General features: G+C 39.9%; 1 protein-coding gene across 3 annotated transcripts in view; it reads right to left on the reverse strand.

The window, feature by feature from the left end:
• The window catches only part of PCED1B (PC-esterase domain containing 1B), a 113204-nt gene that overhangs the window by 82325 nt on the left and 3529 nt on the right, over positions 1–27350 (reverse strand). For all 3 annotated transcript variants that reach the window (XM_010964184.3, XM_074374986.1, XM_045523546.2), the window contains exons 2-3: positions 10529–10608; positions 8800–8873 (exon numbers count right to left, since the gene is read on the reverse strand). The gene's annotated coding sequence lies outside the window, so the exon portion shown is untranslated. The remainder of the gene's footprint in view (positions 1–8799; positions 8874–10528; positions 10609–27350) is intronic.

Below are 27350 nucleotides of genomic sequence, written 5' to 3' on the forward strand. Positions count from 1 at the left end.
GAGTCGGGCCGGCTGCCTTCTCTCTGCCTCTTGTGGAAGAGCTTCATGAGCTCCACAAACAGCTATTAGGGGCGGTGCTGGGGCTTTTGGGAGCTCACAGAGCCTTGGGTGGGTACAAACAATCCGTGAGTGATGCCAGTTTCCCTCAGCTAAGCACAGAATGCCTTTTATTTTTTAATTGAAGTATAGTCAGTTTACAATGTGTCAATTTCCGGTGTACAGCATAATGCTTCAGTCATACATATACATACATATATCTGTTTTCAGATTCTTTTCCTAATAAGATACCACAAGACATTGAATATAGTTCCCTGTGCTATACAGTAGAAACTTGTTGTTAATCTATTTTACAGTGAGTAGTTAGTATCTGCAAATCTCGAACTCCCAATTGATCCCTTCCCACTCCCTTCCCCCCGGCTAACCGTAAGTTTGTTTTCTATGTCTGTGAGTCTGTTTCTGTTTTGTAAATAAGTTCATTTGTATCTTTTTTTTTTTTTAGCAGAATGACATCTTATCAGCTTCTTAGCACTGAGAGAAGCAGCTTTCTAATAAGATCTGTAAATAAACTGAAACATCTCAGCTAGAACAAGATTGTTTATGAAGCACTTGAAAGTATTAGCTCTTTTTAAGAAAAACTCTACCTTGAAGACACTACGTTGAGTGAAAAAAGTCAGCCATGAAAGGAAAAATACTGGATGATGCTGTTAATATGAGGTCCTCAGAGGAGTCAAATTCATAGGAAGTAGGATGGTGGTTGCCAGGAGCTGAGGAAGGGAGAATGGGAGTTATCGTACAAACTGAAATGGGTACAGCATTTCAGTTTGGCAAGATGAAAAGGGTTTGTGGATGGATGGTGGTGATGGTTGCACAGCAGTGTGAATGTCCTTAATGCTACTAAATTGTACACTTAAAACTGATTAGGATGATAAATCTTATGCTATGTGTATTTTGCCACAATTTAAAAAAAATTTAAATAGACAAACGGGGGGAGGGTATAGCTCAGTGGTAGAGCACATGCTTAGCATGCACAAGGTCCTGGGTTCAATCCCCAGTACCTCCATTTAAACAAACAAACAAACCAACCAACCTAATTACCTCCCCCAACTATATAAATAGACATATAAATAAAAATCAAATGAGCATTTATTTCTTCTGAGGGTTAGTGGAAACGATGGAGGTGTTCCTCCTATTATAAAATGAGAGCAGATGCATTTTGCAGCATTTAAGAGGCAGTTCTCCACAACTCTCTTCACATGGGAGCTGATCCTTCCTAGAGCATGAGCCCCTCCAGGGCAGCATGATGCCATCTTCATCCCTGTGTCCTTGCAGCTCACAATATGAGGATCGCAGTGTCCCCAGGCTTATATTACTAAGATAACCCAAATGTTAAATGGACTCTTCAGTTCTACCAAAAATTAATTAAAAAAAAAATCAGACTGCTTCTAAAGCAACTTGATTCAGTAGGAAGAAAAATGCATTTCCCCCTGCAATTTGAAGTTATGTAAGTCAAACTTCAAAGAACACCAGCACACTCTTTCATGCTGCTTATGTGTTTTGAGAGAAGAGCTCAAATCTTTGGTGCTCTGACCTCCTGTCTGCCTGCATCAGTAGCCTGGGAACTCAAACTTCATTTTGCTCCAACCTCTGCCATGTGGTGATTACCGGCTCAGCAGAGAAAAACCTGATCAATATTTACTTAAAAGAAAATGTAAGCTTGATCTAAAAACGAAGCTTGTATTTTCATGATCAAAGCAGCTTCTCAGGGAGACTTCTACCCTTGCATTGATTATGTTCCCAAGTGGTGACACAGAGGGTTCCCGAAACATTTCTGACTTGATGTTCAACGTGAGGCTGCTTCTCTTGCACTTAGGGTCCTTACCAGGCAATGAAGAAGAGTGTTACGGAGTATCTTTGTGTCTTAAGGCTCTGGTCTCCCCAGGAACAATCTAAGTTCCTTGTGCTGCGGAGACCCCACATTTTGTTAGTCAAGTTGGGTCAGCTCTTATGCTGGACACATTGTCCTTGTCAAACTGTTACCCAATACTTCCTGGGTGAAATGTGCTTGCAATTCATAATTAATTGATTGGTTGAATGTTTACAGATTGAGTAAAAAGTTGTTTATTCTGGTGGATCTTAATGCAACCACTGGACTTTTCCTCTTCATTGACAACCATGCCTGCAAAACTCACTTTACACACTCTAAATTCAGTCTTTTTGTTTTTAATCTCAAGGTGGGGTCAGAAGAAGTGATTGTTGGCTGTCCTCTGGATTAGTGATTTACATGACAGATCATTCATTTCTCTCTCTTTGCGTATCTACTTTAGAAACTTTTTGTTGTAAAATACACATATACATAAAATTTACCATCTTAACCATTTTCAAGTGTACGGTTGAGAGGCATTAAACACATCCATAATGTTGTGCAACCATCGCCACCACCCACCTATAGAACTCTTTTCATCTTGCAAGACTGAAACTTTGTACCCAGTAAACAATAACTCTTCTCACCCCCAACACCCCAGCCCATGGCAACCACAATTCTACTTTCTGTCCCTATGATTTTAACTATTCTAAGTACTTCATAAAAGTAGAATCATGTGGTATTTTTCTTCTTGTGACTGACATTCCACATTCTGTATGTCCTCAAGGTTCATCCACATTGTGACAAATGTCAGAATTTCCTTCCTTTTTAAGGGTGAGTAATATTCCATTGTATGTATCTACTATGTTGTGCTTATCCATTCATCTGTCGATGGACACTTGGGTTGCTTCCATGTTTCAGCTATTGTGAATAACACTGTTATGAATATAAATCTACTTTTTAGCTCAACAAAATTCCATAGTATATATTTCATTTAGAGACATGAACACCATGAGAGGACTGGGAAAAGCAAGAGGATTCATGGGTAATTTCAGCCATGAGCAAATATCCTTCAAGCCATCTATTTAAGCCAGTTCTAAACTCCACTGCATTATGTGGAAAAATAAAATAGAATCTCCATTTTACTAGGTTAAAAGTCACTGAGAGGTTTGATTCACTGCCCAAATCTCAATCTGTTTTGGGACCATAGAGCTGTTGGCTAGAAGGGATATGTGAGATCACTGAGTTTAGTGATTCCCATGCTTGATTGTGCATCAAAATCACTGGAGGCTCTTAATAAAAATACTAATGCAGAGATCCCACTCCAAGAGATTCCAATGTAACTTTCCCAAGGGTGGGCATCAGTATTTTTCAAAGTTTTTCAGGTAATTTTAGATGTAGCCAGAGTTGAGAATCACTGATATAGCTTAACCATTCTCTTCATTCTCACTTAGAAAGAGAAAGAAACATGATTTGCTGAAACTAACACAGAAATTGGGAGAAGGATGAAAACAGGGATTTTTAACTTCCAAATCTAGTACTCTAAACTTCTTGAAACTTCTTTTTGTAATGCTCTGCCTCCAATTTTGTTCTTGAAAAAGTGCAAAGACATAAAGTACGATCAAGTAGGTAACTTTTATTCAAACTAGAATGATTTAAATTGAGATTAAAGGCAAACCGAAAGTTCATTTTAGTTTTCATTTCAATATCCAAATAATGATGAATCCAAAAGATGAAAGAATTCTACCTATTATCAGAAACCTGCCAAAGGAAGACAAAGCCCGTGTGTGCCTTGAAACACTGTACGTTCCTAAAATTAAGTACGTTAATCAGAGGCACAAAGTTGAAAGAAGAGAAGAAACAGGAATGAAATGCCAGGACTGATTCTGAAGATGATTCCTTTCTGTGGTAAAAGTCAAGCAATGGAAACCTAAGAGGAAGTACAAATGCCCAATAAACATGTGAAAAGAACCTCAGTCTCACCAGGGGTCAGGAAAATGGAAATTAAACTACAGCTTGATTCAGTAGATGAAGAAAAAGTAAAAAATTGATAACACCCAGGCCTGGCAAAGGTGTGGGGAAAAGGGTAATCCAATGCACATTTGAAATTTGTGTTGCTTCCAAACAGTCTCTGAACAATAGGAATGTGCAGAGCACAAAGGATCCTGGGAGCACCTGTTGCATCGCACAGGGAACTATATTTAATTTTCTGAAATAAGCTATAATGGAAAAGGACCTGGAAAAAATGTGTATGGGCATGTGTAACTGAATCGCTTTGCTGTACACCTGAAACTAACATTGCAAATCAACTATATGTCAATAAAAAAAAAAAAAAAAAAGAATCTACCATAAAAGTACTAGAACTGATTTAAAGAAAAAAAAGATGAGGAAATTGAGGGAAAAAAAAAAAAGATCCTGGGAAAGGCAGTCATTGGGAAAGATCTGTTGTTCATTATCAACACCATTGTTCAGCTTCCACTCTTCACTGTTAACCCGCATCCTCAGGTCCTGGTTTAGTGGGTCCGAATCAGCTCCTGAGAAGCTCAGCAGTGTTTGGGCTACTCTTCCTCCCAACTGGCTCTTGCTTCCATCCAGAGCCCACGCCAGCAGTGGCTATGGGTGTTCTCAACTGGAGAAAGCAACGCTCACCCACCCTTCCACCTTGAATTCCTCCTCGCCGCGCAAGCCCACCAGTCCCAGGCTCCTGGAGGGTAACCTTCTCGCCAGCTCAGATGCTGGATGTGTATCTCCCGCCATTTCCTGAGGGCCTTCAGGTATCAGGATAGCACTTCATTCTGCCCCAGTCTCATTTTGCCCTCCGGTAGTCCGATAAGGTAATTATCATTTACATATGGGAAAACTGAGGTGTAGAGAGTTTAAGTATCTCTCAACAGGACACCTAGCTTGGCAGGAAAGGCCCTGTTTTTCTGGTTCGGGAGTGTCACTTACATGTAAAAGAGTTTTGAGGAGTGAAAACATACTTTTCCACCCATTTCCTCTTTCAGGGGACACTGTATCTGAACCAGTCCCTGAAGGACCAGCTCATGCGCGGGATGCTGAGCTCAGGCTGGTGACTCCAGGGCCTAAGCCTGAATCCATGAGCCCCGTCCACTGGAGGAAGAGGCCTCTGCTGCTGTGGCTGCCACCTGCTGGAACCTGGTCTCTCAGCCCGAGCTGATGTTGGGGCGCAGCTACGACCCTCCCTGGTGCTCTAGCTTAGATCCACTGCACCCTCTGCTTCTCCTGGGAAAATGGTCAAAACGTCAACAAGTTTGCCCCAATATATCTTCTTAAATTGGGGCCCTGAGGGCTGTCCCCTGTGTCCCATTGGGTAGAATAGAGAACAGCCTCCTTCCTTCTAGAGCAGAGTCTATGCTGTCCTGTTGCACAGACCTGCCCCGGAAAAGCAAGACAACATTCCGTGGAGATGGGCGAGACTCTGATCACGCCAAGATCCCCAGCCTCTTCATACGATGCAGTATGGGAACCCCTCTGACTTACGACAGCTGGCGCAGACACTCACCAGGCTGAACTTTAGGAATCTCTCATGAAGACGAGTCAACAATGAAGACTTGATTGTCAAGACCAATGCCACCCCCTCCTCCCCTGACTTTGAACAAGGAATTAGGGGATTTTGTGTACAGAAAATTTGCTTCAAAGAGATTAAGGAAGAAAATGAGCACTTCAGTGGATTCATTTGAAGATATGCCCAGGCAGCCCAGCCACCTGAAGAAAATTTTACAACATTAAGAGCTTGCTTTATATATTAATGCGGACACATCATTAGCAAGCGGCAGAAATGGACTCAAACTCACTTAAGCTGGAAATAGGAGTTTAAAATCTCCTGTGTCTGAACCACAGGAAAAGCCACAGAAGACTGGACTGAAGCCAGGAACTCCCACTTTGGGATTCTCTTTGCCTCTGATCTCTGCCTCTCTCTGCAGGCTGACTTCACTCTGTCTGAGTTCAAAGGTACTAGCGGAGAGTTTGAGGGTAGAGGAGGATGGGCACGGACAACTGCAGCCCAGGCTCACACCCCTTCCCTCCACGACCAGCACGGGGAAAACCTCCTCAGCGTTTCCACTTAGAAAAATCCTGGAGATGGATTCAAATCGGCCTCTTGTTGATCATGTGACCATCTTTGATAACTGGGATGGGCTTTGATACCAAAACAAAGAGGAAGGAGTGCTGGGCAGAAAATGAAAAATGACCGATACAGTTCCACATAATGAATAAGTGTTTGTAAACTTTACATTTATTTTAATTTCCACCATCAAAATTTTTAAATTGTATGAATAGAATTCCACAGAGAGGATCCCAAATGATAAAATTGCAACCGTTGGAAATTAGGTCTTAACTTATTCATATTTTTTCCTTTATCCCATTTAAAACTATTTTAATTATATGCTATGGTATGATCATTTGATTATTGCTTGGCTGCTCAACTGGAATGTGAACTCCATGGGACCACAAGTATTTTTACTCATCACAATTTCTTCAGCACCGAGCATTCCTGGTATTACAGTTGGCATCCTACACATGCTGTGAATGACTGAGTGAAGAATCAACTCAATCTTTTCCTGGATTCAATGTAAGGCTGTGCCAGATGATTCCAAAGTTAATTAAAGAATCGTTAAGTTAAAAAGCATCAGTGGGGGTGGAGTGGGTGGCTATAGCTCAGTGGTAGAGTGTGTGCTTAGCATGCACGAGGTCCTGGGTTCAATCCCCAAAACCACCATTAAAATAAAGAAATATAGAAATTTAATTACCCCCCAAATTTTTTTAAATAAATAAAGGTAAAGCTAAATATCTTTAATTTAAAAAAACTGTCGGAAAGAAAGCAGAAATGAGATGAATGCTAGGAATTAGAAGATCCAACTAGCCTCACCATCCGTGGCCCGACAGGAAATCCGTGGACCAGAGACACGGTAGTAACAAAGATTAAGGGTCTGATGAGCCAAATGGCAAAACTTTAAGATGGTCGTAAAATGAAAAGGTTCAAAGTTCTAGCTAATTCTGAAAATTTTAAAGTTTACAGAAAAAGTTGACATTTCCATTATATGAAGAAGAGAATTGAGCTTAAGAAACCTACCACCTATCATTATATTTCTATTTGACCCAATTTTCAGATGGAAATATCATCAACCCAGACATCCAGACAGATCTCCTCATCGGCCTGTGTTTAATAGAACAACACGCTCATGGAAAAACGCGCCTTGGGTACTTCCCTGGGTTGTGCTAAAAAATTACGGCCTTACAAAGAATCTCGATTGCACAGTTGCCCTATGCACACTTTAATATTAAACAACTGTTTGAGTTTCTGTTAATTAAGCTCACAGCTTCCCATGACCAGGACGTCCTGTGCCGGAGCCTGGTCCAGGGCACTGACTCCCCAGCACCGGTTCTTAACATACAGAGAGAAACGGGTCTGGGGAGAAGGCGTCCTGCAGGGGGCGCTGTGGGCACTGAAGTGTGTACACCACGGTGGAGAAATGCCATTTCCCTTTTCATGAGAGGCAGGGCCTGAGATGCAAAAAAGAAGTTTGGAGGAAAAAGAAAAGAAGCATGCTCTGACAGGAGGAATTTTGTTTTTTCTTTAAGCTTCTTCTAGAAAAGGTGGAGAATAAGGTATTGAGGCTGACAGGTGCCCCATACAAAACCAGGGGGAGGGGCCCTGTGATATTGTGATTTATAATAAGAAATACATATCATAGGGCTCCTAAAACCCTTGAAAATTTTTGACTGACAAGAGCACTAGGAGCATCTTTATTTCTAATGAGGCAACTCTGGGTGGGCGGGGCTCCTGGATGGGGGCTCCTCACTGGAAAGACCAAGCCATGATCAGAAACTTGGAATCTTCAGCCTCGCCCTCCACGTCTCTGGAGAGGGCAGAGGGGCCGGAAGTGGAGCTAATAATTGATCATGCTACATGAGGAAGACTCCAGAATATAAAAGCCTGCTCATGTGAAAACAGTAGGCGGTTTGAGAGGCCAGGTGGGTGAACATGTGGGTATCAGGGGAGAGTGGTGGCCTCAGAGAGGGCATGGAGGCTCTGCAGTCTTTCCCCACACCTTGTCCTAAGCATCTCTGCCATCTGGCTGTTCCTAAGTTATATCCTTTTATAATAAACAGGTGATTTAATAAGAAAATGTTTCCTTGAGTTCTGTGGGCCGCTCTAGCAAATTAATAGAACCCAAAGAGGGGGTAGTGGGAATCCCCAATCTACAGCGGTGTGTCAGAGCCCTGGTGGCAACCTGGACCTGTGACTGGCATCTGGCATGGAGGAGGGGAGGCCGTCTTGTAGGACTGAGCCCTTAACCTGCAGGATCCGATGCTATATCTCCAGGTAGGTAATGTCAGAATTGAGTTGAAGTGTAGGACCCCCAGATAGTGGTTGAGAACTGCGTGGTGGTTCGGGAAACCCTGTCCCCTGTAGGATCTGGTACTAGAATCCTATTAGGCCCCCCTCAGAGATCTTACACAGAGGGGAGGGGGCAGGATTGACCTCTGTGACTCCCTGGAGGAAGGCTCCAGGCCTCGCCTTAGGGGCCTCGGGTGACAGTCAGCGTGGGCATAGGTCAGTTCAGAGCTGGTGGTTTGCTGATGCTCTGTGACTCTGCCTTACCTCAACGCCAGGTGAGCAGGCTGGCCAGAGCAGTTTCCCATATGAACCCACTTTCCTTCCCAATATGGAACTCGCCCCCTGGGTTACGGTGTCTTCAACACAAGGTTTGCCTGGCAGTTAAAGATTTCATTCCATGAACAGGAAAAAATTACGCAGAAAGGAGAAATACAAGGAATTTATCTGAGACAACAGTTCTTGACTTAAGAAAGAAAAAATGGAAAACACCAACTCTTCTATGTCAGCAATAGGATGGTCTTTGGGGATTTTTGCGGCAAAGCAGAAAGCGCTCAGACCAGGCGGTCCAAGCACTTACCTTGAGCAATGGGTCTGACACACACAGCTGGGTGGCCTTCCTTGGTGGCGTACCCTCTGGTCCTGTCTCCTCTTCTGCAAAAGGATGAAAGGATATCATGTTCTCTTCCAGACTGAATTTTCTAAGTTTCTAAGTTTTTCAATTAAAAATGATAAAACCTGCTAACTGCATCATTGTTAGGATATTTTTCTACCCTTCACGGGAAGATACAGGGAGTATTTTCCAACACTGACAGGAGTCAAAGTACAAAGTCAACAGACCAGGACCAGGGGGATCCCAGGGTGAGCCAGCTCTAGTGAGATGGAGATGGAGGGAAGGGCCAGAGGCACCTTCCCTCCCCAGGGGTGGCCTTCTGAGTCCCATCTATCCTGTCCTACTTTCCACCACCTTCTGCCTCCAAAACATCTTTTTAGAGTAATTAGAAGAGAATGGGTAAAAGTTGAATACCCTAAGACCTGGGTTTTTTCTCCAGGACTTAACACAATTTTTTAATTTTCTTTTTTTTTTTTTAAATTGAAGTATAGTCAGTTTTCAATGTTGTGTCAGTTTCTGGTGTATAGCATAATAGTTCAGTCATACATATACATACATATATTTGTTTTCATATTCTTTTTCATTATAGGTTACTACAAGACACTGAATATAGTTCCCTGTGCTATATGGTATAAACTTGTTTATTTTATATACAGTAGTTAGTATCTGCAAATCTTGAACTCCCAATTTATCCCTTCCCACTCCCTTCTCCCCCTGGTAACCATAAGTTTGTTTTCTATGTCTGTGAATCTGTTTCTGTTTTGTAAACAAGTTCATTTGTGTCTTTTTTTTAGATTCCACAGTGATATCATATGTTATTTTTCTTTCTCTTTCTGTCTTCACTTAGAATGACGATCTCCAGATCCATCCATGTTGCAGCAAATGGCATTGTTTTATTTTTTATGGCTGAGTAGTATTCCATTGTATAAATATGCCTTTATCCAACTTCTTTATCCAGTCATCTGTCAATGGACATTTAGGTTGTTTCCGTGTCTTGGCTATTGTATATAGTGCTGCCATGAACACTGGGGTGCATGTATCTTTTTGAATTAGAGTTTTCTCTGGATATATGCCCAGGAGTGGGATTGCTGGATCATATCGTAAGTCTATTTTTAGTTTTTTTGGAGACTCTCCATACTGTTTTCCATAATGGCTGCACCAAACTACATTCCCGCCAACAGTGTAGGAGGGTTCCCTTTTCTCCACACCCTCTCCAGTATTTATCATTTGTGGACTTTTTAATGATGGCTCTTCTGACTGGTGTGAGGTGATCTTTGCCCCAGTGGGTTAAAGTGAACTTTTGACCCAGGTGTGACCCAGGTCTTTGTAAGTGGATGTTTGTCTGGGGCCCAATAACCACAACATTCAGACGATGACTGGTCCAGGGTGATAATGAAAGTGACAATATAATTCATCCATATTCATTGAGCTCTTACTATATGGCATGCAGTCTTATAAGTACCTTTTATTCAAGCATTTAATGCTCACAACAGTTCTCTAAGTTGGATTTTATTCTCTCCATTTTGCAATTGAGAAAACCTTTAATGTCAGAGGGTGAGCTGCCTTTCCCTGAGTCACACAGCCAGTGAGTGGCAAAGCTGAGCCCAGTATCTGTCTTCGCTTTGTTTTGTTTTCCTTTAGGGGAAGAACCTTAGCTGAACCTACTTTATCATAAGACCAAAGGAGAGAAACTCACGTGTCTGCAGGAAGTAAGAGTCTTCAGCACTGTCCAGAATTCTCATATGGTCCCTCTGGGATCTCAGGGCCTCTCATTACCTGAAATGTGAAAATGGCATAAGTTTAATTATTCATTTTCCATCACCCTTAATGAGGGGATTAACTGCCACGTGAAACGAAAGGAAATAGTCTGACCTTCAGGCTGCCAGGAAGTGATAATTAACTAAAGCCTCCAGTCAGCGCAAAGGGACAAATGAAAGTGTTTTACTGATCTTGATGCAAATGAGCTGTCAGGGTCACTAACTGAAGTCACACAATGGTGCAATGACAATGAGAAAATAAACATATGCTAAACATAGACATGTTTTCTAAATTATGCTTGTTTACAGGTTCTTTAGGAGTTTCCAAACTACTCTGACTCCCTTGATATCTTAGGGTTTCGAGTATGGGTGTGGGGGTGGCGGCAGGACCCTGGCTTGCTGAGAGGACAGGGAGGGGAGGCTGTGTCCTTGGGGGTGGGAGTCCATCCAGTCTCAGATTCGAGGAGCATCAGGCAAGTGGAGGCTAACTTGGAGACCTGTTCATCTCAGCTTCAGGACCAACTGGTTGGTTTTCCAACTGACTTGGTTGATTGGTTGGGCCAAAAGTTACTGTGGGAATGATTCATGGAACCATTCTGCCGCACGGCATGTAAACACAGCCTTCTAATCTAGACCTTCGCTATTAAATTGGTCATAAATAGCTGCGAATTACTACTGTTGTGCAACTCATGACTTCACCATGGCTTCTGGCGGAGCAGATGGGAGCCGCGTTCCAGGCAGTGCTGCTGCAGGTCCCACCTTGTCCTGAGCATCTATCTAATGAGCGCAGTGTGGCAGGTGCCACACAGATGACAAAGCGGCATCCTCCTGGCCCCGCTCTGTTCCAGAATAACACATTTTTCAAAAGGCCATCGAGCCTTGAAAGCCTCACACACGCTGCATGATACATAAATATATAACTGCCCCAAATATGGCAAAATGAGTCACTATTAATAACTCAAAGAGTCACGGGGATTCAGGCAGTCCAGTTCCTCTGCCAAAAGTTAAGAATGTTTGCTCAGTGCTTTGATTTTTTTTTTCTTTTAAACTCTGTTCTTGATTTGCTTCAGCACATTTCCTATTTAGATACTCCACCAAGTATATGTCATACTTTATCTGTGACCTTACTAGGACATACCAGAGCGTACAGGACGGGAATAGAAGGCCTTTTAAAGCTATTGGGGCTTTAAAAAATCATGCTCGCCTCACAGACGTTTTCCATTTCTCTCCACCATAGCAACCGTCGCCTTTGCCATATATGCAGAAATCGCAAAAGGGCGAGTGAAGAAACTCGCTGAGTTACTTACATTGATTACAATATTGTATTATTAACCCTTTCTTGAGCATTTCATATCGCCAGACACAGTGCTTTTATACGTCATTGCTAAGCTTTGCATCAGCTCTACTGAGCAGGGTGCTGTTCCCACGTCACAAACCAAGGCTCAGAAGTTAAGTATCTGCCCTGAGCTGACATGCAAGTCTCACACCCAAGTCTCCTCAGCTTGAGCCATGTGAAGCTGCAGGCAGCCAGTGATTTCTGACCAACGTGGCAACGTTATGGTTCCACCTACTACAACAATGTGTTGGCTCCGAAAGGAAACCTAGAATCTCCTCCTGACTTCACAACCATTCATTCAACAGGAAAATTTTCCAATGCAGTACTGGGGTGGGGGGTGGGGAGGGTAAAATAATATATTATCTTTCCACTGATTGTTGTTTTTATTACCACAAGTAAAGACATAACGTGAAACCGTACCAAAAAATGGCAAAGCATGTCAAAAATTCTTTATTCTTCTCACTTTCTCTGATATATTCTGTCTGAAAATCTCCACCTGTAATCATGCTCATCAGACTTCTCCAAGCACTGAGATGATTTCTAGTATTTAAAAGCTAGCGATGCTAGGATATAATTTTGATCGACTACGTGTTTTAGCAAGCAGGCAGGCTATGTGTCTACAGCGCATATATATTAAAAAGCTAATTTGGTAAGGGTAATTTAGTTTCTTGGGAATCTCCTGAAAGTCAATAGCACAGTGGCTTAGACAGGAGCCACTATGACAAAGTTAGTCTATGACAAATGATTTCTCCGAGTTGTCTTAGAAACAATTTATAATAAACCTAAATCTTTTTAATTCAGTTTTCTCCACTGATAGAGTTTAGAATGGGAACTATTAAGGCAGCTAATAATAATTACTGCATTTAATACATGACGGCTACTGAATAGTAAATTGTGAAGTCTATAATAACAGGGATGATTAAGTGTCACAAGTTTGGGTCAAAAGAGAAAGAAGAAGAAAAGGGACAATTGGTCTTAAGAGTGAGATTTCAGTTAGGGGAAGAATCTCACTTTACTGAAGAGGAAACTGAGGCAGAAGAAAGCAAATAAATGACAGAGCCATTCAACTCACTGGTGAGACCTCAGTGACAAACATTTAATTCTGTTGACTTCTGAGCTAATGGTTCCCCCTCTAAAATCATAGTTTGGTTCCAAGTAATATTTCATTTCTTCTTATCTACCTCTCTTTTCCTTGAAGACATCTGGAACAAATAACAAGACATGTGCCTAACACATTAATATATTAAAAGGAACTCAATCTCCTAGGCAAGTATCTTTTAAGATGGGATAAACTAGATTCTTTAGATTTGTTGAAACAAGATGATCAAATAATTTTTTTAAGTAAGTTCTTATGGGTCTATTACCAGAATCCAAAGTCTGATTGGCCTTTCTCAGGGTCAGAAAAGATGTCCTTTCTATCTGATCCTTTCTGGATTCTCTGTTCACCTCCTATATGGGAGGCATCAGATTTGAGATACTGGAGGACTGGGTGTGAACTCAAGTTTTTGGCTCAATATCATGAACAAGAATCTGAACCATCACAAAGTTTATGACAGCTTTACCGTATTACTTGGAAACAAATGACAAGACCAAAGGGGAAGACTTGAAATGAAAGAATTCCTAATATCTTTTTAGTATAATGATAAATGAAAGAATTCCTAATATCTTTTTAGTATAATGTTAGACATACAGAGAGAAAAAAGGGGAAACAAGTACATTAACTGATGGACGGATGAGTCAGCTGGTTTCTACGTTAACAATGACTCATTCTGAAAAAATCAGAATGTTTACAAAATAAATCATACTATTGTACCGGGAAAGACAGGCACACAATACGCTGGAGAATCCAACACGCTCAAACATAATTTTCTTTTATTTCCACATGACTTTTTTGAGTGTTCTGAATATTACTCTTGCCTTGAATGACATGAAAAGGGAAATCAAATGTTAATGATTGTCAGAAAAAGCAGTTCTTTATGCATAAAAATAATTTTTCTAAAAGAGTATTTATGAACAGCCCTGGATTCAAGAGTTTCTATTAATATTCCTTCACTGGCTTAGGTCAAGTCTGAAAAAGGCCCCTTTTCCAAAGAAGTAGTTGAACATTGCACAGAGCAGCTGTTCCTTTGGAACCACTGGGTTTATGCAGTTGCACCCGCATTGACAAAAGTATGTTGTATGCCCTCATTGGCAAGTCAGCTTCCTGACTGGCAGGTAACGGATGCTGGCTTGCAGGCTTATGGGCCAATGTTGGGAGTGCCCAGGTGGATGGGAAGTTGTGCTGGCTCAGAAAATCCCTTTCAAATGCCCCTTTAATCACAGCCTGATGACTCTGACTGGGCCACCTCTATGGCTTCTTTTCCTGGGTTGAGTAAAGGTTAATGCCGCTTTCCTGTCTTCCTCATGCCCTTCAAACAATTCTAGCAGAGCTCACAGTAGTCTAAGGACACGTGGAAGTCCAGAAGGAGTAGCAAAAGGGCAAAGGAAAGTATCTGAATATTAGGCCCCAGTATTCTAAAAACATTCAAGAGAGGTAGAGAAAGAATATGCATTCAATTTACGCATATGACATGTATTCATTCAAATGAATGCTATAGTTTTAGCCACTGTACTACGATGCTAAGTGTGCAAAGATGGTGGAGACGTAATCTCTATTTTCAAGCACTTAAAATTTGATAGAAGAGTTTTGTGTGTGTGTGTGTGTGTGTGTGTGTGTGGAGTGTCGGGGGACAAGGAAAGGTTCATGTGTAATGATGTCATCCTTTAGCCAGAGGAAGCGGTCAGCTCCTGAGATAGTAGAAGGTGCTCTGGGAAGATTCCTAAAATATATTCCAGTATATGTTTATGTATATTCCAAATCTATAAACAATGACAAAAATGATAGCGTGAATTGCTATTCCTTAGTGTCTCATGTTGCCGTCTCACTGCAGTGAGTTTGTAAAATGTTACTGGAAAAATCAAACAATTTGACGGGGTGAACAATTTGCAGATCACTTTCTTTCCTCAAAAGCAGGAGAAGGGCCACACTAAAGCCCTGGGTGCCTGGGGGAGAAGAGAAGGCCATTAGTCAGAGAGACTGTGGGTTGCTGGGAATCAAATCTCACTCTAATTAACTCAAATTAAAAAGAGGAGTTAATTGTAAAGATAAAGCCGCCAATCTTTCAGACATCCAGAAGCAGAAAGCCAAGTCCAGCTTGGACGTTACAGAGACCTAAGCTGGGAACTAGAATCTCAGTGGGTCTCTGTTCTCTGATTCTTTTTTTTTTTTTTATTCTCTCCCTCTCTTTTGACTCTTCTCCTTGCTTTTTGAACATCTAATATCTTCCATCTAAAGACTTGGCTTCCTCTGATTATTTATAATTTTGTTTTCAAACAAACTTGGTTGTACTTGACTTTGGTGTGCACTGGTGCCAGCCTCAGCCCGGACAGGACATGAGCTCTGAGTGGGAGTCCACAACCACTGACTGTTGTTTCTGTCATTTGGCTCAAATTCTTGCGAGAGTTCAATTGTCGTTGTCCACGAGTCTGCTCCTGGTCTATTCAGATTCTCCATCTTTTTTCTCCCTCTACTATAAATTTAACAAAAAGTAAACTGCTGGTTCAGTGGTGGCACTGCCATCACCGTGAATGGGGCCAGGAGAATCTGGGTAAACCGAGGTGACAGAGCCAGATACTGAGGTACTTTTCATTCATTTATTAGTTCGTTCATTCATTCATTCAGTTAACCTTCGTAAGCACCTGCTCTGTCTTGTGCTAGATGAGCAGAAGAGCCTTATACACACACTCCAAAAGTTTATTTTATTCATGACTCTTCGGGGTATGTGTTTGTTGGTTTCCCAATGAATACAGTCTAGATGTCACCAGTGAGAATTTCCCAAAATACTCTTGGAATCTATTGTACCTAAAAATTGCTAAAAGTAGACTACTAATAAATATAGATACATAAACAACGGTCATATCTGGTTCTGAAAACTAAGCTCAGCTCATTGCCTGGAAAGAAAAACGAAGCAGAAAGACTAAAATAAACATGATATCATCTGCCTCACTTTCTCTTCTGCGTGGCTTTAATGGGAGCTTTCAGTTGGGAGGAAACTTACTATGTTTGCTACAGGCAGATGTTTATGTGTGTTCTGAGTTTTAAAAATACAGATAAGAAGCTATAAAAAGAAGGAAGAGGGTGATCACTTAAGAAGTTGTAATTAAATTGTGTATTTTGAGGGATATATTTTCCATAGCCTGGTTTATCTTTATAGACATATGAGTTATTTTAGGTATTTCGAGATGATACAGATAGAAGACTGAACCAGGCATCAGGGGACTTGAGCTCAAGGTCAGGTGTGTAAGTGTGGGCAAGTCCCCTTCCTCCCATGACCCCCACTTCTTTGTCTTTTTGGCTTATCCATCAAGTTATTCATGGAATCAACTGAGGGTTGGATGTTAACACTCTTTGAAAACTGCAGAACACCATTTAATAAGCATTTGAATTTGACAGAATAAATTCAGTACTTCATTGAAAAATCTGCATTGTTCCCTGACCTCAATACTGAAGTTGTTTTACACAAAGTTACAATCTATTTTTGGTGATTATTTAATCAAAATTCCATCTCAAATATATTTAAACCAGCATAGTTGACTTACATAGTGGCTGTGTTGCAAGTTTATTTTTTTTTAAATGCAGGAAGGAATAAAAAACATTGGAACTGGTAAGTAAAGGGATATTTATAAATTACTAGACTGTACAAAACAATAAATGTAATGTCCTTTATAGGATAAAATCTAAGTGGAACTAAAATGCAAAGCAAGAAGAACAGAAGTCCAGAAGGGTAAACAGTTTAAAAGGTTTAGGGGTCTCATTATATCAGAGGAGTGGTAAAAATAATAATTTATATAATTTTGTAATACATCAAGGATATATGTTGTAATCTCTAGGATAACTACTATCGAATAAGAAACTAATGTATTATTTGCAAGTTACTAGAAAAAATTAAATAATCTTAAATTTTTTAATAATTTAAAAAAGGCAAAAAGACAGGAAAAGAAACATAAAAGGAAAAAAGGAATATAAAAGAGAAGAGCCTAATAAGAAATGAAAAATAAGATGGTAGCCAGAAACCTAATTATGTCAGGGGTTATACTGAATGTAAGTGAACTAAATTTGAAGTAAAAGACTGTGATTATCAGACAAGATTTTAAAAAATTGAACTATGTGCTTTAAATATAATAATAAAGAAATACTTAATGTAACAGGAAAGACAAATATACTATGCAAACACTAACAACACCAAAAAAAGCTTGTGTAACTCTACCAATATTAGGCAATGTGAACTTTAAGGCAAGATATTATTAAGGTAATGAGAGACGGTTTATAACTGTAAATGGGTCAATCCAATAGGAAAATACTATAACTCTAAGTCTCTATGCATTCAATAGCATTGCTTCTAAATAAACAAAAAGGAAAAACATTCAAATCAACCGTTACACTGGGAGGTATTAACATATCTTTCTCAATAGCTGGTAGAATAAGCCCAAAATAAAAAATCAGTAAGGATATAGAAGATATTAATAGCACAATCAGTAGGCCTGATCTAATTGCCATGCATGTCAAACCGCACCTATTCATTTCAAGTGAATGTGGAACATTTATTAAAATCAACATATTGTAATATAAGGAGAGTCTCAATAATTTCAAAGTGTTGAAATCTTTCAGAATGCCTTCTCTGACCACCATGGAATTAAACTAGACATCAACAATGAAGATAGGAAAAAAAAAAAACTCAATAGCTTAAAAATTAAACAATACACTCTACAGCCACTGTGGAAAACAGTATGGAGATTCCTCAAAAGACTAGGAACAGACTTACCATATGACCCAGGAATCCTGCTCCTGGTCATATATCCAGAAGGAACCCTACTTCAAAATGACACCAGCAACCCAGTGTTCATAGCAGCACTATTTACAATAGCCAAGACATGGAAACAGCCTAAATGTCCATCAACAGATGACTGGATAAAGAAGATGTGGTGTATTTAGACAATGGAATACTACTCAGCCATAAAAACCAACAACATAACGCCATTTGCAACAACATGGATGCTCCTGGAGAATGTCATTCTAAGTGAAGTAAGCCAGAAAGAGAAAAAGAAATACCATATGAGATCGCTCATATGTGGAATCAAAAAACAAACAAACAAACAAACAAAGCATAAATACAAAACAGAAATGTACTCATAGACATAGAATACAAACTTGTGGTTGCCAAGGGGGCGGAGGGTGGGAAGGGATAGACGGGATTTCAAAATTGTAGAATAGATAAATAAGATTATACTGTATAGCACAGGGAAATAGACACAAGATCTTATGGTAGCTCACAGAGAAAAAAATGTGACAATGAATATATATATATATGTTCATGTATAACTGAAAAATTGTGCTCTACACTGGAATTTGACACAACATTGCAAAATGATTATAAATCAATAAAAAATGTTTAAAGAAACACAAAACAAACAAACAAAAAAACCCCAATACACTCTAAATAATCCATGGGATAAAAGAAAAATAGAAAATATTTTAAACTGAATACTTAAAAAATACACTTCAAAGCTTATGGGAAAAAAACTAAAATGATGCTTAGAAGGAAATATATAGCCTTAAATGCATATAGTAGGGAAAAAAAACTAATAAAAATCAGTTATTTAGGTGCTGATCTCAAGAGGCTAGAAAAGAGCAGCAATCAAACCTAAAGAAATCAAAGATAGAGATAAAAACTGAAATCAAGAAAATAATAATCCAACATAGAATACAGAAAAATCAAACAAACCTCAAAACTGGCTCTTTGAAAAGATTAACAAAATGGATAAAACCAAAACTGATTTTTCAAAAAGTTAAAAAAAAACCACACACAAATTAGCAACAACAGCAATGAAAGAGAGGATATCACTGTGGACTGCACAACAAAAGTATTCTAAAAACAACTTCATGGAGATAAATTTGACAATTTGGATGAAATAGACAAATTCTTTGAAAAACACAATTTACCAAAGCTGACAGAAGAAGAAACAGAAAACATGAATAGTTCTGTGTGTATTAAGAATTTGAGCCCATTATTTAAAAAACTTTTTCCAAAGAAAAGTCTAGGCCCAGGGAACTGATCAATGCATTTTCCAAAAATTTAAGGAAAAATAATACCCATATAATTCTTCAAGAAGATAAAAACAGAAGCAGAGCTTCCTAGACTTTTTAAAAAATGAAAACAGCCTAAACTTGATTTAAAAACTCTAACAAGAATTCTGATAAAATTTCAAACTCATCTTTCTCATAAACATTATTAAAAATTCTTAACCAAATATTAGGAAATCAAATCCAGTGATACAGAAAACTGAGTGGCGTTTAGTCTTAGGTGTGCAAGTATGGTTTAACATTCAAAAATCATATATTCAGCTCACCACATTCATAGAAGGGAATAAAATCATATGATCATCTCCAATGCAGAAAAAGTATTGGATAAATTCAACATTCACTTGTAATGAAAACTTTCAGCCAGCTAAGTATAGAAACTTTTTAATGTGATAAAGAATGTCTACAATATACCCACAGCAAACATCATTCTCATTGAGAGTTTGACACCTTCCCCTGGATACTGGGACTGAGTCAAGAATGGCCACTGTAAACACGTCTGCTCAACACTGTTACTCGAGGTCTAGCCAGTGCAAAAGGCATGAGGAAGAAATAAAAGTCATGGAGATTGAACAGGAAGAAATAAAACTGTCATTTCCAGAGAATAGGACCAGGCACACAGAAAATTTCCAAAGAATCTATAGATAAATTGTTAGAATTAATAAGAGAATATAAGAAGGACACTGGATATAAAGTCAACATACAAAAAATGAGTTGCTGTAGATTGAATGTTTGAGTTCCCTCCAAAATTGATATTTTGAAATCTTAACCCCCAGAGTGAAGGTACTAAGAGATAGGACCTTTGGGCTCTGCCCCCATGAGTGGGATGAGTGCTCTTACAAAAAGAGTCTCCAGAGAGACCCCTACCCCTCCCGAACGTGAGAACACAGCAGAATGTCACTGTCTATGTAAGAAGAAGATGGTCTTCCCCAGACACCAATCTGCCAGCACCTTGATTGTGGACTTCCCAGCTTCCAGAACTGTGAGATATAAATTTATGTTGTCGACAAGCTGCCCAGTGTATGGTCTTTTGTTACAGCAGTCTGAGCTGACTATGACATGAGTCCTATTTGTATATACTGGCAATAAGCAAATAGAAAATACAACATTTATGATAGCACCCAAAGCATCAAACACTTAGAAATAAATCTAATGAACTATGTACAGGACCTCTAACTAAAAATTACAAAATATTATTCAGAAAAAATACAGGAGAGCCAAATAAATGGACTTGTTATAGACTGAATGATTCAATATTGTAAAGATACAAGTTCTCGCCAAATTAATACATATTTCTATGAACTCTCAGTCAAAATCCAAGCTGTAGGGTATTTTTTCCCAGAAATTTACAAACCAATTGTAAAATTCATATAGAAATGCAAAAGGCCAAGAACAGCCAAGGCATTCTTGAAGAAGAACAAATATGAAGGACTTACATTATGAGCTATCAGGAACTATTCCTATCAAAACTGTGTAGTACTAGCACAAAAACAGTCACCTATCCAATGGAATAGATCCATGCATATCTGATCACATGATTTATGGCAAAAGTGACCATGTACATTATGCTGTATATCAGAGATTGACGTATTATATCTGACTATACTTCAATTAAAAAAAAATTGGGGGTGGGGAAGTGACCATGTAATTCAGTAGAGAAAAGGGTGGTCTTTTCAATAAATCATGCTGAGACAACTGTATATCACATGGAAAAAAATGTATATTGACTTCTACCTCACATTACATGCAAGAGTCAATTCCAGATATGTCTTGGTCTGTTTGGATGGTTATAAAGAAATATAATAAACTCTGGCATCTGGTGAGGTCCTGCTTCGTCCTTCACAGATGTGTCTTGTCCTCACACGGCAGGATCTCTCTGGGGCCTAATCCCATTCAGGAGGGCTCTGCCTTCATGAACTAGTCACCTCCCAAACGCCCCACCTCCTAATACCATTACCTTGGGGGCTGGGATTTCAACATATGAATTTGGGGGCGGAACACAGATATTCAGACCATAGCAAGCTGGATTGTAGAAATACATTGAACAGTAAAACAATAAAGCTTTTAGAGGAAAACATCTTCATGACCTTGGACGAGGCAATCCTTTTTCAAATAGGAAATAAAAGAGCAAACACAAAAGAAAAAAGAAATGTGATAAACTTGACCATATTACAGCTAAGAACTTCTGTTCACCAAAAGGGAGTAAAACAGCAACCCACAGGGTGGGACAGAATATTAAATACATATACTTATAGATACTTACATAATATATTTGATTAAAAAACACAGATCCAGAATTTATTTAAAAATGACAAACCAGAAAGAAAAAGATGGACAGTTCAGTAGCAATGGCTAGCTCCACGACTTTCTGATAAGTTCTGCGCTGTCCATCTACCTCTCTTCTGTGTCATCACCATTTGCCCTGATTTATGATATTCTGCCTCTGCGTACTCTGTGATTGTACTGCTATCGGAAAGAGGAGTGCCTTTAATAGAAAGAGTAATTTTCAGATTGGGGCAGAATCATGACGCCTTTGTATTTTCTCGCATAATTTAAGATTTCACCGATTAATTCCTTGGTGCCTTCAGTCCACGGATGACAGTGTTATCTCCAGCCAACCTGATACGTAACCTTATTGGCAGACAAACCTCTCTTGCGGCAATGGATTTGTCATGCTATAATAGCTTGATACCACTGAACAGTAAATTCATCAAACTAACGGCTCTATTATTTCACACTCAGCAGATACGTTTATGATTACAAATTTGGCTTCCTAAAGCTTTCTTACAGGCAGACTATGATTAGAACCATATCAAGTTCTGATCCACTTGATTTTTGCTCTTTTTTGAATTCGTAGGTAGGCATTCTTTTGGCTTATATTATAAGTCACTCTCCACACATCAGATTAACTCTGGGACATCAAACATATCAAGCTTGGACCTGCCAAGCTGGGCTTTGTTGATTTTACCAAGATAGTCCATCTGGAGAGCCCATCACTCACCCAGCTTTCCCCCTAGATGCCCTCTACAAAACAAGCAAACAAACAAACACACACATTTGATACTCATCAGGTCAATGTTATTCTGCTTATGAAAATAGAACTAAGGTTCTCAGTGCCTTCCCAGAACAGGGAATTTACGAAAGAGGAATTCAGATGTTCAAGAGTTCTAATAAATATAATTTCTAATAAACGAAAAATTCCACTTTGAGATAAATGTGGACAGCTGCCACAATAGCATGTTTTCCATCATCCTGCTATTTCTGTAAAGCAGGAAATGTCAGTGAGCAGACTCATGCTCCAGCAACTTGTTCAGATTTGTACCTGACCTCTTCAATACAACAGCTTCCAAGGAAAACTTCCTTGGTTTCCTACCATGTATTTCTATCACAATGCAAGCGGCAGCATGTCAAAACTGCTCTCTGAAGAGAATGATTATTATTTTTTTTAATTTTGTCCTCCCCTGGAGTTCAAAAGTCCTTTGGGTATACTCCAGTGTGTACTGAGATTGGCAATCATCTCTCCTAACTAAAGGTCTTCACCCAGGATGCTCCCCACAACCTGCCAGCTTCAAGTCCCCAGGGGCTTCGGGAAGCCCAGGCATGCAGGCAGGTGGGCTCATTTCCATCTGCAGCAGCTGCGAGTACAACAGAGAGCAAGGCAGGGCTGAGCCACCAGCAGGTCCCCCAAATGAGGACCTGCCATGCTCTGGTACAGCCCGGCTCAGAGGAGCCACATAATTAGTACAAACATCACTGTGGTGAGACACCTCTCCAGCTCTGTTTATTCTGTACGTAAACCTAGCTTCGGTTCCATTAGGTTCAACAAACATTGGTTAAACATCTGTGCTGTATCACATCACGTCCAAGGCACCAGGGCAATAAGGATGAATAACACATGAATAGGACTCACTGCAATACACTTTTATAGCTTTATCGTTCCCCAAGCACTTTGCACATGTCTCATCTCCATCAGTCTCGGGAAATCAAACAGAGCATACATTGGAACTGTATTTCCATTTCACAAATGGGAAAGTTGAGTTTGAAAGTCCGTATCACCACCCTAAGTTCTCACAATTAGTTAAAGGAAAGTACTGGCACCGGAACCCAGGGATTTGATTCTTTAGTCAATGCTCCATTTTACCACATTGCTCTTTTTTTTTTTTTCCCCACACAATGCCATTTGGCATGCAGAGGATGCTTCAGACTCTGCATGTGCCAGGAGAGAGATACCTACTTTTCTTCCGTATAATCCTCCATTTGTGAATGCCGTGGGTAAAACAAGCCACAGGATTCGTATTATCATTGCTTAATTCTAAGAGATCATTTTCATCCCTGACGGTTCAAATAGTTTCGCTCAAATTATGTTTTTATTCACATACAATTCACTTTGTTGAGTCAGCTCCTTGGTCAAGAAATGAGTAAGACCTAAAATTCTGCTGGTATTGGAATATTCAATGCCCAAAGTACATATTTTCGGTTGCAAAAATTTTAGCTCTTGGTTATATCCAATTTGAGACTGAACTATATACCGTCTTATATCCTGTAATTACTATAATAACACTACAAATTCCTAGAGGAGAGCAACCATATCGTGGTTCCAGGAGTGTGGCCAGGACGAACGATATTTGCTGAATGGAATGTAAATTATGACTGACCCTTCTGCTCCCTAATGGGAAGCATTAGAGGTGATGGCGGAGCTTGACATCAGAGTGAGACAGGCTTGGGTGAGAGATCTGGTTTCTACTTACTCATCTTGGGCAAGTTATTTAAACCAGTCAAGCCCCACTGCCCTCATTAAAAAATGAGGATGTTAATGGCCATCTCTTAGGGCCCTTGGAAGAATTAGATGAGAAACCCGTTACATAGTGAGAATGAATGTTGAGTCTTATCAAGCGTACTTCCCTAGATCTTTCCAGAGGCCCTTCTGCCTTCCCCTATATGAATGCGATGTTTCCCTTTCACTAGGCCAAACTGAAAGGTCAGAGTTCCAGAGCCAATTATCCACGGAGCATCTACCACAGAGAGATTTGCTGAAAATAACTGAATAAGTATTTGCCGTAGTGCTGGTTGTATAATAGAGTTTATTATTCTCTCTCTCAGTTTTATTTTACTCTATTTTGTGTTCATGTTGGCTAGCAAATAATGATTCCTTCAAATCACATAGTTCCTTGAATAATCAGATACCACCTTTACAAAGATATGATACATTAATCACTGCTACAGGAAATCAGATTTTTTAGAGGACATCAAACTGGAGTCTGAAGGCTTCGTATATTTGCTAAACTGGGTTTGTTAAAAAATTATCTGTATTTTTCAGAGATAAAATTAGCCCGAGTTTTGAGAGATATAATAGCATTTAGGAATTCAATTAGATGATTTCTTCAGGCTAATAATAAGCAAAATGGAAATTAAAGCATCTACCATTCATGACCAAAATCACAAAAGGGACCATGATGCTAGATGCCTGGCTTCAACTATATTTTATAAAGCAAATTTTCATTCCTAAAGCTGAGAATTTCAGAGTATTAAAAAAAAAAAAAAAAGGTTCTGCTTGTTTCTCTCGTTACATAATTATGACAAAGAGAGAACTAAACTTCTGTAACCTTCTCAGGTTGCTCACAACAATGGATTTATTCTTCCAGCAGAAATAAATTTACCAGTAAGATTCTAAATGGCGTTTTCTGATTTCTTACTTTTTTTCTGTATCTTCCATTTTTTTTCGGCAATGAGCACACAGTACTTTTCGGATTAGGAATAAAGGGTTTTAGTTGTTACTTTTATTTTTGTTTCCCACTGAAAAACCAATGGTCGTGTGGGGCAGGGGCCCATGCTACCTGCCCAAAGGCTGGTCTAAGAATGTGTTGCGAGAGGGACGGAGTCACAGCTGCTGGGAGTTGATCCCAACCAAGGATGCTGAGTTGCAAACCTGGGAATGTGGACAACTGGCCAACAAGAAATATGTAAGTGACTATACACACCTCATTCTAGTAAGACTTGTGACTACAGTAGCACTTAAGTATTGCTGTAATTCTCAGGCTAAAGAGTAGTGCCCAGCACATAGCAGCTGCTCAGTAAATGTCTGCCAAACAAATAACAGTAGTGCTAAGAGGGGACAGCAATTATTGTTCCTCAAATCAGGGGAAGTCAGAGTCACTGCCTGCCTGAGAAGCCAGGAGACGGTTTTGTTCTCTGAAACCAGAGTTGCTGAGTATTAAGTTGGAATCATGATAAAGAGGAAACACTGATGCACCTGACTTAGTAACTTTAAACAATGATAAGTTCTCACTGTGCTTCTTATCACCAAAGCATTGGAGAAAAACACAAAATGCAGACAAGGAAAGAGAAGGAAAATTTTAAAAACCCTATGTATCTATGACATAGATATACACTCTTTCAGATGATCTTCTATGCATACATCTATTTCATATACGTATGTATTTTCTTTTACAGAAATTGGATAGCACTTTTTTGGTAATTTTTTGCTGTGTCACCAGATTTTTCTCCGCCACATTATTTTTAATGACAACACTGTACGACGCTCAATGGATGCGGACTAATTTATCCATCCACATCACTGTTGCACATTAAAGATGCACCTTTTCTTTTTTTCTCTTAGAAATGATGCTAACCCATCGTGATCGAATACTTAATAAATTAAAATGATGTCTCAACAGTACAGAACTTGCACTAAGTTACTTTTCCTGAAGCAGCGATGAAACTGACATTAGCGGGAAGGAAGAGGAGGGGCTTGTGCCTTCCCAGCGCAGGGATAAGTGACCCAGAGGGAGGAACTAAACTCAGATCTGCGGTAACCGGCTGGTACCTGTGTTCTAGCCCTCTGTCTTCCTAGGGCCTGAGTAACAGCAGATACATTGCTATCAGAAAATCAGATTAATTTTTTGAAGTTAAAAGGAATCTAAGAAATCATTCATTGTCATATCCTTAATTGATTCTTGGGGTTTATGGAGCGATGAAAGCATTTTTGCCCAAGAGTAGAACTTAGATCTCAGTTCATAAGACTGCTAGGTTTCTTCTTTAACCACACAGGGGCTCAATACTTTTATAACTGAAGGCTATGGGCAAATGGGACCTCGCGCCTCAAAGCTGACAACAGCAGGGGCAGATGTCCTACATCTAAGTTCAAGTGCAACTAAACCAACTATGCAGACTTTCAAGCGGATGATCCCAATGGGTCCTACAAACTTTAATCCAAAAACCCCATCCAAACCTTGACAACACTACGCTAAGTGAAAGAAGCCAGACACAAAAGGCTACATATTGTATGATTCCATTTATATGAAATATTCAGAGTAGACAAATCCATAGTGAGAGAAAGTAAATCAGTGGTTGCCAGGGGCTGGGAGGAGAGAAATAGGAGTGACTGCTTAATGGCCACAGGGTTTCTTTGGGGGGGGGGGGTAGTGATGAAATTATTCCAGAATTAGATAGTGGTGATGGTTGGATAAACAATGATTAGTATACTTTAAAATGGTCAAAATGGTGAATTTTGTTTCTATGAATTTTAGCTCAACTAAATTGAAAACAACGACAAAGATCCTATCCAGTCTATGTCCATGAAGACAAGAGTTGGAAAGAGCAGATGGGTGAGTGGGGACTGCTTAAAGAGTTGCCCCACTGTGGGCACTCCCTGGGGAGGGCATGTGCATACTTACTTGCATGCCCCATCCTTCCCCGCCTTTGCCATTTCTAGCCTAAGGAGCTTCCAGAGAACCCAACCCCAAGGTGACACATGCCTCCTGGAGTTCAGAGAGCACAGGGGCTGGAGCTCCAGTCTCCATTCAGCCAGAGACAGTGCTGGGTGTGAAATCTACTTCTATCACAAATCTTGGGCAATTTACAAAAACCAGCTGGAGCAAGCCAAAAGGCTGTCGCAGGAGTGGAGTGCACGTCCAGAGCTGGTGGGCAACATTATGGGTTTCCTATGGACCTAGGCTCCAGTCATATGGCAAAAACCCTACCAAGAGTGCTGCCCCCAGAGTGAACTTTCAGCAGAAAGCTTCTGCATACAATGATCAGGCGCTGCAGAACTGGGTACTCCTGTGAGCTGTCCCTGAAGGACACTTCACGTGCCCCCAGGTTAAAAAAAAAAGAGTCCACTTTAGACTGGTGTCCCAGCTACACCTGATTGCAGGATGCATGCTAGAATCAAATAAGACCCAGAATAGGAAAGCCCCCCTACAGCATATAAAGTGCTATTAAAGCATTCATTATTAGTAAAAATTACTCC

Source organism: Camelus bactrianus, chromosome 12 (assembly GCF_048773025.1).
Source record: "Camelus bactrianus isolate YW-2024 breed Bactrian camel chromosome 12, ASM4877302v1, whole genome shotgun sequence".
Classification (NCBI taxonomy): Eukaryota; Metazoa; Chordata; class Mammalia; order Artiodactyla; family Camelidae; genus Camelus; species Camelus bactrianus.